We start from the raw sequence: 11,551 nt of genomic DNA, 5'->3' as shown, positions 1-11,551 counted from the left end.
ACTCTGCATTATAGGGACTCCTATTATGATCAGGTGACCTTGGAACAGCATGAAAACTTTCCCTGGAGTAGGTGGTAACTATACTGACCGCAAACCCTGATCTTATCACCGCAACTAGAAGTAGCCGTGGGGTGTGCCTAACAAAACCTAGACACCTCGACACAGCCGGAGGACTAAATACCCCTATAGATGGAAATAGGAATACTATCTTGCCTCAGAGCAGAACCCCAAAGGATAGGCAGCCCCCCACAAATAATGACTGTGAGTAGTAGAGGAAAAGACACATGCAGGCAGGAAACAGGATTTAGCAAATGAGGCCACACCAGCCAAATAGGAAAGAATAGGACAGGATACTAAGCGGTCAGTATTAAAAATCCTTCCAAAAATATCCACAGCAGAAAATACAAAAACTCCACCATCTAACTAAAGATGTGGAACGTATATCTGCAACTCCAGAGAATCCAACAAGACTGAGAAAACACTGACACAGTCTAAGCTGGACAAAAGAAAAACAAATGAATAGCACAGAATACTAGCACACCGCATGTGTGCCACAGAAAAAGGAACAGACACTTATCTTTTGCAGAATTGGCAGCTAAGCAGGAGAGCCAGAAAGTAACATAGTAACATAGTAACATAGTTAGTAAGGCCGAAAAAAGACATTTGTCCATCCAGTTCAGCCTATATTCCATCATAATAAATACCCAGATCTACGTCCTTCTACAGAACCTAATAATTGTATGATACAATATTGTTCTGCTCCAGGAAGACATCCAGGCCTCTCTTGAACCCCTCGACTGAGTTCGCCATCACCACCTCCTCAGGCAAGCAATTCCAGATTCTCACTGCCCTAACAGTAAAGAATCCTCTTCTATGTTGGTGGAAAAACCTTCTCTCCTCCAGACGCAAAGAATGCCCCCTTGTGCCCGTCACCTTCCTTGGTATAAACAGATCCTCAGCGAGATATTTGTATTGTCCCCTTATATACTTATACATGGTTATTAGATCGCCCCTCAGTCGTCTTTTTTCTAGACTAAATAATCCTAATTTCGCTAATCTATCTGGGTATTGTAGTTCTCCCATCCCCTTTATTAATTTTGTTGCCCTCCTTTGTACTCTCTCTAGTTCCATTATATCCTTCCTGAGCACCGGTGCCCAAAACTGGACACAGTACTCCATGTGCGGTCTAACTAGGGATTTGTACAGAGGCAGTATAATGCTCTCATCATGTGTATCCAGACCTCTTTTAATGCACCCCATGATCCTGTTTGCCTTGGCAGCTGCTGCCTGGCACTGGCTGCTCCAAGTAAGTTTATCATTAACTAGGATCCCCAAGTCCTTCTCCCTGTCAGATTTACCCAGTGGTTTCCCGTTCAGTGTGTAATGGTGATATTGATTCCCTCTTCCCATATGTATAACCTTACATTTATCATTGTTAAACCTCATCTGCCACCTTTCAGCCCAAGTTTCCAACTTATCCAGATCCATCTGTAGCAGAATACTATCTTCTCTTGTATTAACTGCTTTACATAGTTTTGTATCATCTGCAAATATCGATATTTTACTGTGTAAACCTTCTACCAGATCATTAATGAATATGTTGAAGAGAACAGGTCCCAATACTGACCCCTGCGGTACCCCACTGGTCACAGCGACCCAGTTAGAGACTATACCATTTATAACCACCCTCTGCTTTCTATCACTAAGCCAGTTACTAACCCATTTACACACATTTTCCCCCAGACCAAGCATTCTCATTTTGTGTACCAACCTCTTGTGCGGCACGGTATCAAACGCTTTGGAAAAATCGAGATATACCACGTCCAATGACTCACCGTGGTCCAGTCTATAGCTTACCTCTTCATAAAAACTGATTAGATTGGTTTGACAGGAGCGATTTCTCATAAACCCATGCTGATATGGAGTTAAACAGTTATTCTCATTGAGATAATCCAGAATAACATCCCTCAGAAACCCTTCAAATATTTTACCAACAATAGAGGTTAGACTTACTGGCCTATAATTTCCAGGTTCACTTTTAGAGCCCTTTTTGAATATTGGCACCACATTTGCTATGCGCCAGTCCTGCGGAACAGACCCTGTCGCTATAGAGTCACTAAAAATAAGAAATAATGGTTTATCTATTACATTACTTAGTTCTCTTAGTACTCGTGGGTGTATGCCATCCGGACCCGGAGATTTATCTATTTTAATCTTATTTAGCCGGTTTCGCACCTCTTCTTGGGTTAGATTGGTGACCCTTAATATAGGGTTTTCATTGTTTCTTGGGATTTCACCTAGCATTTCATTTTCCACCGTGAATACCGTGGAGAAGAAGGTGTTTAATATGTTAGCTTTTTCCTCGTCATCTACAACCATTCTTTCCTCACTATTTTTTAAGGGGCCTACATTTTCAGTTTTTATTCTTTTACTATTGATATAGTTGAAGAACAGTTTGGGATTAGTTTTACTCTCCTTAGCAATGTGCTTCTCTGTTTCCTTTTTGGCAGCTTTAATTAGTTTTTTAGATAAAGTATTTTTCTCCCTATAGTTTTTTAGAGCTTCAATGGTGCCATCCTGCTTTAGTAGTGCAAATGCTTTCTTTTTACTGTTAATTGCCTGTCTTACTTCTTTGTTTAGCCACATTGGGTTTTTCCTATTTCTAGTCCTTTTATTCCCACAAGGTATAAACCGCTTACACTGCCTATTTAGGATGTTCTTAAACATTTCCCATTTATTATCTGTATTCTCATTTCTGAGGATATTGTCCCAGTCTACCAGATTAAGGGCATCTCTAAGCTGTTCAAACTTTGCCTTCCTAAAGTTCAATGTTTTTGTGACTCCCTGACAAGTCCCCCTAGTGAAAGACAGGTGAAACTGCACAATATTGTGGTCGCTATTTCCTAGATGCCCGACCACCTGCAGATTTGTTATTCTGTCAGGTCTATTAGATAGTATTAGGTCTAAAAGTGCTGCTCCTCTGGTTGGATTCTGCACCAATTGTGAAAGATAATTTTTCTTGGTTATTAGCAGAAACCTGTTGCCTTTATGGGTTTCACAGGTTTCTGTTTCCCAGTTAATATCCGGGTAGTTAAAGTCCCCCATAACCAGGACCTCATTATGGGTTGCAGCTTCATCTATCTGCTTTAGAAGTAGACTTTCCATGCTTTCTGTTATATTTGGGGGTTTGTAACAGACCCCAATGAGAATTTTGTTACCATTTTTCCCTCCATGAATTTCAACCCATATGGACTCGACATCCTCATTCCCTTCGCTAATATCCTCCCTTAAAGTGGACTTTAGACAAGACTTTACATAGAGACAAACCCCTCCTCCTCTCCGATTTTTACGATCCTTTCTAAACAGACTGTAACCCTGTAAGTTAACTGCCCAGTCATAGCTTTCATCTAACCATGTCTCGGTTATTCCCACTATGTCAAAGTTACCTGTAGATATTTCTGCTTCTAGTTCTTCCATCTTGTTTGTCAGGCTTCTGGCGTTTGCGAGCATGCAGTTTAGAGGATTTTGTTTTGTTCCAATCTCCTCACTGTGGATTGTTTTAGAAATGTTCTTACCTCCCTTCTGAGTATGTTTTCCTGGGTCGTCTTTGTTCGAGTCTAATGTTTTTCTTCCCATCCCCTCTTCTTCTAGTTTAACGCCCTCCTGATGAGTGTAGCGAGTCTTCTGGCGAATGTGTGTTTCCCAGGTTTGTTGAGGTGTAGTCCGTCTCTGGCGAGGAGTCCATCATACCAGTAATTCACACCGTGGTCCAGGAATCCAAATCCTTGTTGTCTGCACCATCGTCTTAGCCAGTTGTTTGCATCAAGGATCCTGTTCCATCTCCTGGTGCCATGCCCGTCTACTGGAAGGATAGAAGAAAAAACTACCTGTGCATCCAGTTCCTTTACTTTCTTCCCCAACTCTTCAAAGTCCTTGCAGATTGTCGGTAGGTCCTTCCTTGCCGTGTCATTGGTGCCAACATGTATCAGAAGAAATGGGTGGACGTCCTTGGAGCTGAAGAGCTTTGGTATCCTATCGGTCACATCCTTGATCATCGCACCTGGAAGGCAGCATACTTCTCTTGCAGTTATGTCCGGTCTGCAGATGGCTGCTTCGGTGCCTCTCAGTAGTGAGTCTCCCACCACCACCACTCTTCGTTGCTTCTTGGCTGTACTTTTTGCTGTCACTTGTTGCTGTGTGCCCTTTTCTTTTTTGCTTGCTGGTATTGCTTCATTCTTAGGTGTGCCATCTTCATCCTCTACAAAGATTTGATATCGGTTCTTCAGTTGTGTGGTTGGTGATTTCTCCAACACTTCACAAGAAACATTAACAACTGGCAAGGACTAATGAGTCCTGCAAACCTAAATACCCCAGTCAGATTTGCAATCAGCAGATAAACCTGTCCAGAACTGCAGGTCAGGGACAACTGCATTACCACCTACAGCCACCGGAGGGAGCCCAAAAGCAGAATTCACAACAGGCTCCGTCAGCACAGAAGGACTGTTCAAGCCAAAACAGGCGCTCGGTGCTCCCATGGCGGCCAAACATCTTCTTGATTTCCCTATATCCCTGCCTAACTCTTATTTGATTGACAGCTCATAGAGAGAGAAGTGTGGAGTTATAGGGAAAACAAGTAGACTAGGAGAAGTAGTTAAACGATTGGCTGCCATGATGCAAAGAGCGCCTGCGCTTGGTTTGAACAGTGATTTTGCACAGAGTCCCTTTAAATACAAAAAACGAATTGTGCCATTTATTTTCCGTAATTTACTCTTCATCATAAATAGCTGTTATATTGTAAAATAAGGAGGATTGTTACAGGGATACGAACTCTATCCATGGTAGTTACTAATGTTCTGTTTTTATATAAAGGGAACCTGTCAGGTAACTCATTCTGCCCAAAGCGCGGGCAGCGTGATTGCAGCCAGGTATATCATTCTGTATGTATGCTCTGAAGATCGGTCAGGAACAATATAATAACCTTTATTTATATAGCGCCAACATATGCCGCAGCGCTTTACAGTTCAGGATTTCATATACAACAGTCATAAGTGACAGTGTTAAAGATAATACAATACAGCTTACAGTCTACAATGAGGTGGGGTGACACAAAGTACAGGGGCTTATTTATAATGATGGTCCTGCCATCTTGAGGCAATGGAGGAGAGATAAAGGCTGGAGGAGGTTGTCACCAGCCAATATTCATAGTGCTTCTGGGTGCTGTGAAGTTTGGTGGAGGATTATGATCAGAGAAATTGTAAATGGACTATTGATAAAAAGGACTTTGATTAGGAAATGAGATACGACGCCCTAAACAGATGTGTTTTTAGGGAGCTACTAAAAATGTGTACGTTGTGGTTAGTCCGGATTTATTGGGGTAGAGCGTTCCAGAGGATTGGTGCAACTTGGGAGAAGTCTTGGACCCAGGAGTTTGAGGTACGGAATAGTGCAGAGGTTAGTCGAAAGTCGCTTGCGGAGCGTAACAAGCGGGTTCGCGGATAAACAGAAATGAGGGAGGAAATGTAGAGAGGACTGCACTGTGGAGAGGCCGGCACATTCATAGATAGAAATGAGGGAGGCGATCTAGGGGACCGCACTTTGAAGAGGACGGGAAGGGTGATAGAATTGAGGGAGGAGATGTAGGGGGGACAGCACAGTGGAGAGGCCGGCACGGTCACAGACAGAAATGAGGGAGGCGATGTAGGGGACCGCACTTTGAAGAGGACGGGAAGGGTGATAGAATTGAGGGAGGAGATGTAGGGGGGGCCGCACTGTGGAGAGGCCGGCAGAGTCATAGACAGAAATGAGGGAGGCGATGTAGGGGGGACCGCACTGTGGAGAGGCCGGCACATTCATAGACAGAAATGAGGGAGGAGATGTAGGGGGCCGCACTCTGAAGAGGACCGGAAGGGTGATAGAATTGAGGGAGGAGATGTAGGGGGGACTGCACTGTGGAGAGGCCGGCACATTCATAGACAGAAATGAGGTAGGAGATGGAGGGGGCCGCACTGTGGAGAGGACGGGAAGGGTGATAGAATTGAGGGAGGAGATGTAGGGGGTCGCACTGTGGAAATGACGGGAAGGGTGATAGAATTGAGGGAGGAGATGTAGGGGGTCGCACTGTGGAGAGGCCGGCACATTCATAGACAGAAATGAGGGAGGAGATGTAGGGGGCTGCACTTTGAAGAGGACGGGAAGGGTGATAGAATTGAGGGAGGAGATGTAGGGGGGCCACACTGTGGAGAAGATAGCTAGGGTGATAAACAGAAATGAGGGAGGAGATGTCGGGGGGCTGCACTGTGGAGAAGATGGGTGTCACGATAATGTAAAAAAAGTCAATGTGAGATTCGTTCTAGAAAGTACCATGTTAGACACACACTTCAGCTTCAACCCCCCTTTTTCTCCCCCCTCTGCATTTGCTAACAACACAAACAAGGCCCTATGGCAGAGGCACTGTGCAACTTGATACTAATGTGTGAGCAGGGTGTGGCTTTTAAGCTGCAGTGACCAATCCTGTAAAGCCACTCGTTCCCCTCCCCTTACCAACCCTAGGAATGCCTTTGTCTGGGGACTCCAAAAACGTAAATAACTGGGAAAAGAATGCATATCATTACGCAGCCCACTCAGTGATGTCACGACAGAGGGCATATCTTCACCCCTGCTGAGTTGGGAGTTAGTTTGGAGTCTTGATCCAGGAAGCAAGCTAACAACAGCTCAGCAAAGCTGTGCTCATACATCTGGATATATGGAAACCCTTTCTTCTCCATAGCACACGGCCAGCCACAAGCTGAAATGATCTAAACGACCTGTAAGTGTTCTCTTTTCAATGTTAACCCTATTTTTTTTTGTAATTTGCAATGCACACATGATTTTGTCTTCTTTGTAATAGATTTTATACTTTGCACCAGAGAGCTGCAAAGCTCCAAACTGGAACTGGGAAGTGGGATATAGATAAATCCCCTTCAGAGGGGACCAGGGGCAACCAAACAACCCCGGTTCATGACAAATTGGTGTGAGTAGTTGGGACGATAAAGATATACTCCCCGAGATCCCTGACATATTGTTGGGATTTGTGACATATTGCTGGCAGCACGGTGTGAACCGTGACAACGAGTAGGGTGAACGACAAAAAAGAGGGAGGAGATGTAGAGGGACCACACTGTGGAGAGGCAGGTGGGGTAATAGACAGAAATGAGGGAGGAGATGTACGGGGCCGCATTATGAAGAGGACAGGTAGGGTGATAGAAAGAAATGAGGTAGGAGATGTAGAGGAGCTGCACTGTGAAGAGGATGGGTATGGTGATAGACCGAAATGATGGAGGAGATGTAGGGGTGCCGCACTGTGGAGAGGACAGTTTGGGTGATATACAGAAATAAGGGAGCAGATGTATTGGGGTCGCACTGTGGAGAGGACTAGTGGGGTAATAGACAGAAATGATGGAGGAGATGTAGGGGGGATGCACTGTGGAGAGGACAAGGGGGGGGTGATAGACAGAAATGATGGAGGAGATGTATGGGGGCCGCACTGTGGAGAGGACAAGTGGGGTGATAGACAGAAATGATGGAGGAGATGTAGGGGGGCCGCACTGTGGAGAGGACAAGTGGGGTGATAGACAGAAATGATGGAGGAGATGTATGGGGGCCGCACTGTGCAGAGCTTTGTGGGTGGAAATGAGCAGTATAAATTGGATCCTATAAAGAATGGGCAGCCAGTGCAATGACTGGCATAGAGTGGAGGCATCCGAGTAACGATTAGCCAGATGGACGACCCTGGCTGCTGCATTAAGGATGGACTGGAGAAGGGAAAGTTGAGTGAGGGGGAGGCCAATTAATAGAGCGTTGCAGTAGTCCAGGCAGGAGTAGATCAGGGCAACAGTGAGGGTCTTTATTGCTTCCATGGTGAGAAAAGGGCGGATTCTAGAGATTTTCTTTAGGTGTAAGCGGCATGAGCGGGCAAGAGATTGTATATGGGAGGTGAAGGAGAGATCGGAGTCAGACATAACACCCAGACAGCGCGCCTGCTGCCGGGGTGTTATTATGGTGCCACCCACGGAGAGGGAAATGTCAGGTTTAGGGAGGTTAGTAGATGGCGGGAGCAGAAGAAGTTCAGTTTTGGAGAGGTTGAGTTTCAGATAAAGAGCGGACATGATGTTGGAGATTGCGGACAGACAGTCAGTGGAGTTCTGTAGTACAGCGGGGGTAAGGTCAGGGGATGATGTGTATAGTTGTGTGTCATCAGCATAAAGATGGTACTGAAAGCCAAATCTGCTGATGGTCTGTCCAATTGGGGGGGTGTAGAGAGAGAAGAAAAGGGGGCCAAGGACTGAGCCCTGAGGTAACCCAACAGTGAGAGGAAGAGGAGATGAAGTGGAACGATACGATACTCTGAAGGAGTGGTCAGAAAGATAGGAGGAGAATCAGGAGAGAGCAGTGTCCTTAATGCCTAGTGACTGGAGCCTAGAGAGTAGGACATGGTGGTCAACAGTGTCGAAAGCTGCAGAGATGAATAATAGGAAAAGACAAGAGTAATCCGGCTCCGCCTCCTACTGGCTCTTTACAGCACTGCTGCAAGTGAGTGGCAGGTCTCTCCCAATGTATATGTGAGTCAGAGACCTGTCAATAAATGACGTCCGTGCTTTGAAGAGCCAGATGGAGTTACAGCCGGACTAATCTCCTCTCTGGCTATGGCCCCTGGCTGGATCATCAACATTGATACCTCCATGCTGCCATCTTGACCAAGTTCTGCACTGGTGTTGAACTGTAAAGTTACTAAGAGCTGTAGTCAACACCAATCTGCTGTCCCGTTATGCTCTGGCAATTTACAGGAAAACCATGTTCCTGTGTGTTATCAGTTATAGGGTGCATCACTCTCACTTGTAGGACGCAGACCTCTTCAGCAGCCACTGCATACAACTTAGGGGACACCAAGTTTATTTCGACAAACAGAAGTTTACTGGACAGCTTTGAACAATAAGAACATGCTGGCCCTAGCAGCCCATTGCACTTGCACTTTACCTTGTTACGGGACTTCCCTAACTGTGGTACCACCAGGAAGTGCTTGCTTTTCAAGAGCATGTATCCTCTCCCACTGTGGGCCCTTCCTAAACATTAACTGTATCTTACCCTGTACCAGTATGTACTAAGCCTGTTATCCTCTTCTTCTATCCTAGGTCCTAATCTGTGCCTTACCCTATGCTGTACACTACCAAAATTATACATTGCTGCACATAATGCATATTTTACAGCACATTACTATATTAATAATACTTATACTACGCCATATTACATGACACACTAAATGCATAGAAATGCATGACACTATTCACATTACGTGATTGTTGTCATCAGGCAAAGGAACAGGGCAACGCAGAATACACCCTTTCAGAACCAATCTCATAGATGACTCCTCTTTAGACGACAGTCCTAGCACTTGCCAGACTTTCTGGGGCACCCTGAAACCTTTCCTGGTGCAATTGAACCCCTCTTTTTGAAGTTCTTGGTAATGTTATAAATGGTTAATTTAGTGGCAGTCTTACAAGCAGCGAAGTCCTTGCCTGTAAAGCCATTTTGAAGAAAAACAACGCCTTGCAAAGCCTCCTGTTAAATTCATATCATTCAATCAGCATGCGAGAGTGATATCAGCTGCCCTGTCCCGGTTAAAACTTTCTCCAGAGTTAACAAGAAGATGATTGAAATGATGTCAGCAAGTGATTTTATGGCAGCATTGTAAATCAGTGGAAATGACATTTTTGGGGATTAACAAGTTTCTCGGCAAGAAATGACTGCAAGTTTTGCATATAATCTGATGAATGTTCGGAACAATTTAGAATTAATGTAACTTTAATATCTGACATTACAAACGGTGTCAGAATCACGACGGTATTGAGTGGACTTATGGCTGGGTTTAGAGGGGGACTCTGTGAAGTTATACGAGGAAATTCACAAATCGGACAACAATATTGTCGGAGCGAGTACTAGGAGACACAATGTCAGTATCCAAACGGGATGTGACTCTGAAGATAAATTACATTGAGGGTGAACCATAAAACAATGAATTATTATATTACTGTAACAGTTGACAAATGATTTGTGTCAGAGATGGATTGAACTTGGTGGATGTTTTCTAAGGTGATGAGGTAACTTCTTTATCTATTTTCTGAAGAAATGTCGACTCTATTGAATGTTTTCATCAGTAAAGATGTGGTGTAAGAACTGCGGTGGTTTCTGAGCGAATTATTTCTCATGAAGCGAGTCTTGAGTAATCTCCTCACATCTCCTATAAATGGAGACTCCCGGGAGGCATCAATCACACTCAGCTGAGACCCTGATCGTGAATCCCTGATCCTGAATCCAACACAGAAGCAGAAAATGAGCAAGATCCAGCTGTTTTCTGAACAAGGCTTTGGTGGAGATGAAGCTAAGATCCTACAAGATACAACCGACTTTCAATCTATGACCGTTATACAACAAGTGCAGTCCATTAAAGTATGGGATGGAATCTGGATCGTGTTTTCTGAAGCCGACTACAAAGGAGAGATCGCTGTGTACAAGGAAGGTAAATACGACCATGACATAAAGATCAAAAACATCGGCTCTATGAGAAAATTGCCTGGTGGTTTGGTCAACCATATCATTACAGTCTTCTCAGAAACCGACTATAAAGGGGAAAGTCAGAGGCTAACAGGCACATCCTACACAGAAATAGCCTTCCCAGTCTTGTCTCACGAAGTGGAGAAGGGCGTTTGGCTCTTGTACGATGATACTGAGTTTAGTGGAAACAGAATTGTCAGCATCATTGGAGATAAAGTTTCTGATGAAACTGCGAAAGCCTTGGATGGACCCTTGAAGTCTATTCAAGCCTACACAACCTACGAGAAACCAAACTAAAAAGACAGAAGTCACGGAATCTATGAGCGATGCCTTCCACCTCCTCTGCTTTCCTGATCCCTGCCTCCCTGATCTACAACAATCTCCAGAGCCTCCATGGAAGAACCATCTGCTATCAGCTTACCAGAGACATTTCATCAGTCCTTGTGATCACACCACCAGTGAGACCTCACACATGATACGAGCGAAAGAAGTCAGAATGCGATAGAGACATTGAGCTCCATCTCACATCCCGAAGAGGGTGAGGACCAACTCTGAAAGCTTCAAGTCCTGGGTTACGGGAGTTGAATTTCTTCATTTGCTACTTTTTCCTGATGTAATAATAAAAGCTTGAGTTTTCATGAGATAAGTGTGAATTCATCTGATTTATCAGGTCAGGGCCCAGCAGTGCCAGGTGGGTTCTACTGGTTACATTGGAGGTCAAATCTTTTCATGTAGAAATGGGTACTAGAATTTAGAAGTTATCTCCTGGGTTTCTTGTTTCCGGCTGTTGCTCTGTCTTTATGTGAACACTTTCACCAGTATAAATAGGGAGTTACAAATTTTATAATACTGAACTTTTTTCTATTATTATTTTTGTAGTATTATTACAATGACAATTTCTTCATATCTGGATTCCATGTTAGTCACCACTACGGTGATGTAGTATATACTTGGCCCTAATTTA

The 11,551-nt window shown here is 44.3% G+C and overlaps 1 long non-coding RNA gene across 1 annotated transcript; it reads left to right on the top strand.

Moving 5' to 3' along the window:
• Positions 1–6,704: 6,704 nt before the first annotated feature.
• LOC138657568 (uncharacterized) lies at positions 6,705–11,233 on the top strand. The gene is made up of 2 exons (XR_011317063.1): positions 6,705–6,805; positions 10,160–11,233. It is a non-coding gene; the product is annotated as an uncharacterized lncRNA (long non-coding RNA).
• Positions 11,234–11,551: the final 318 nt, after the last annotated feature.

The sequence above is a fragment of the Ranitomeya imitator genome, chromosome 1, assembly GCF_032444005.1.
Source record: "Ranitomeya imitator isolate aRanImi1 chromosome 1, aRanImi1.pri, whole genome shotgun sequence".
NCBI lineage: Eukaryota > Metazoa > Chordata > Amphibia > Anura > Dendrobatidae > Ranitomeya > Ranitomeya imitator.
The sequence above is the reverse complement of the archived record's forward strand: the minus strand, read 5'-3'. Positions and strand labels throughout refer to the sequence as shown.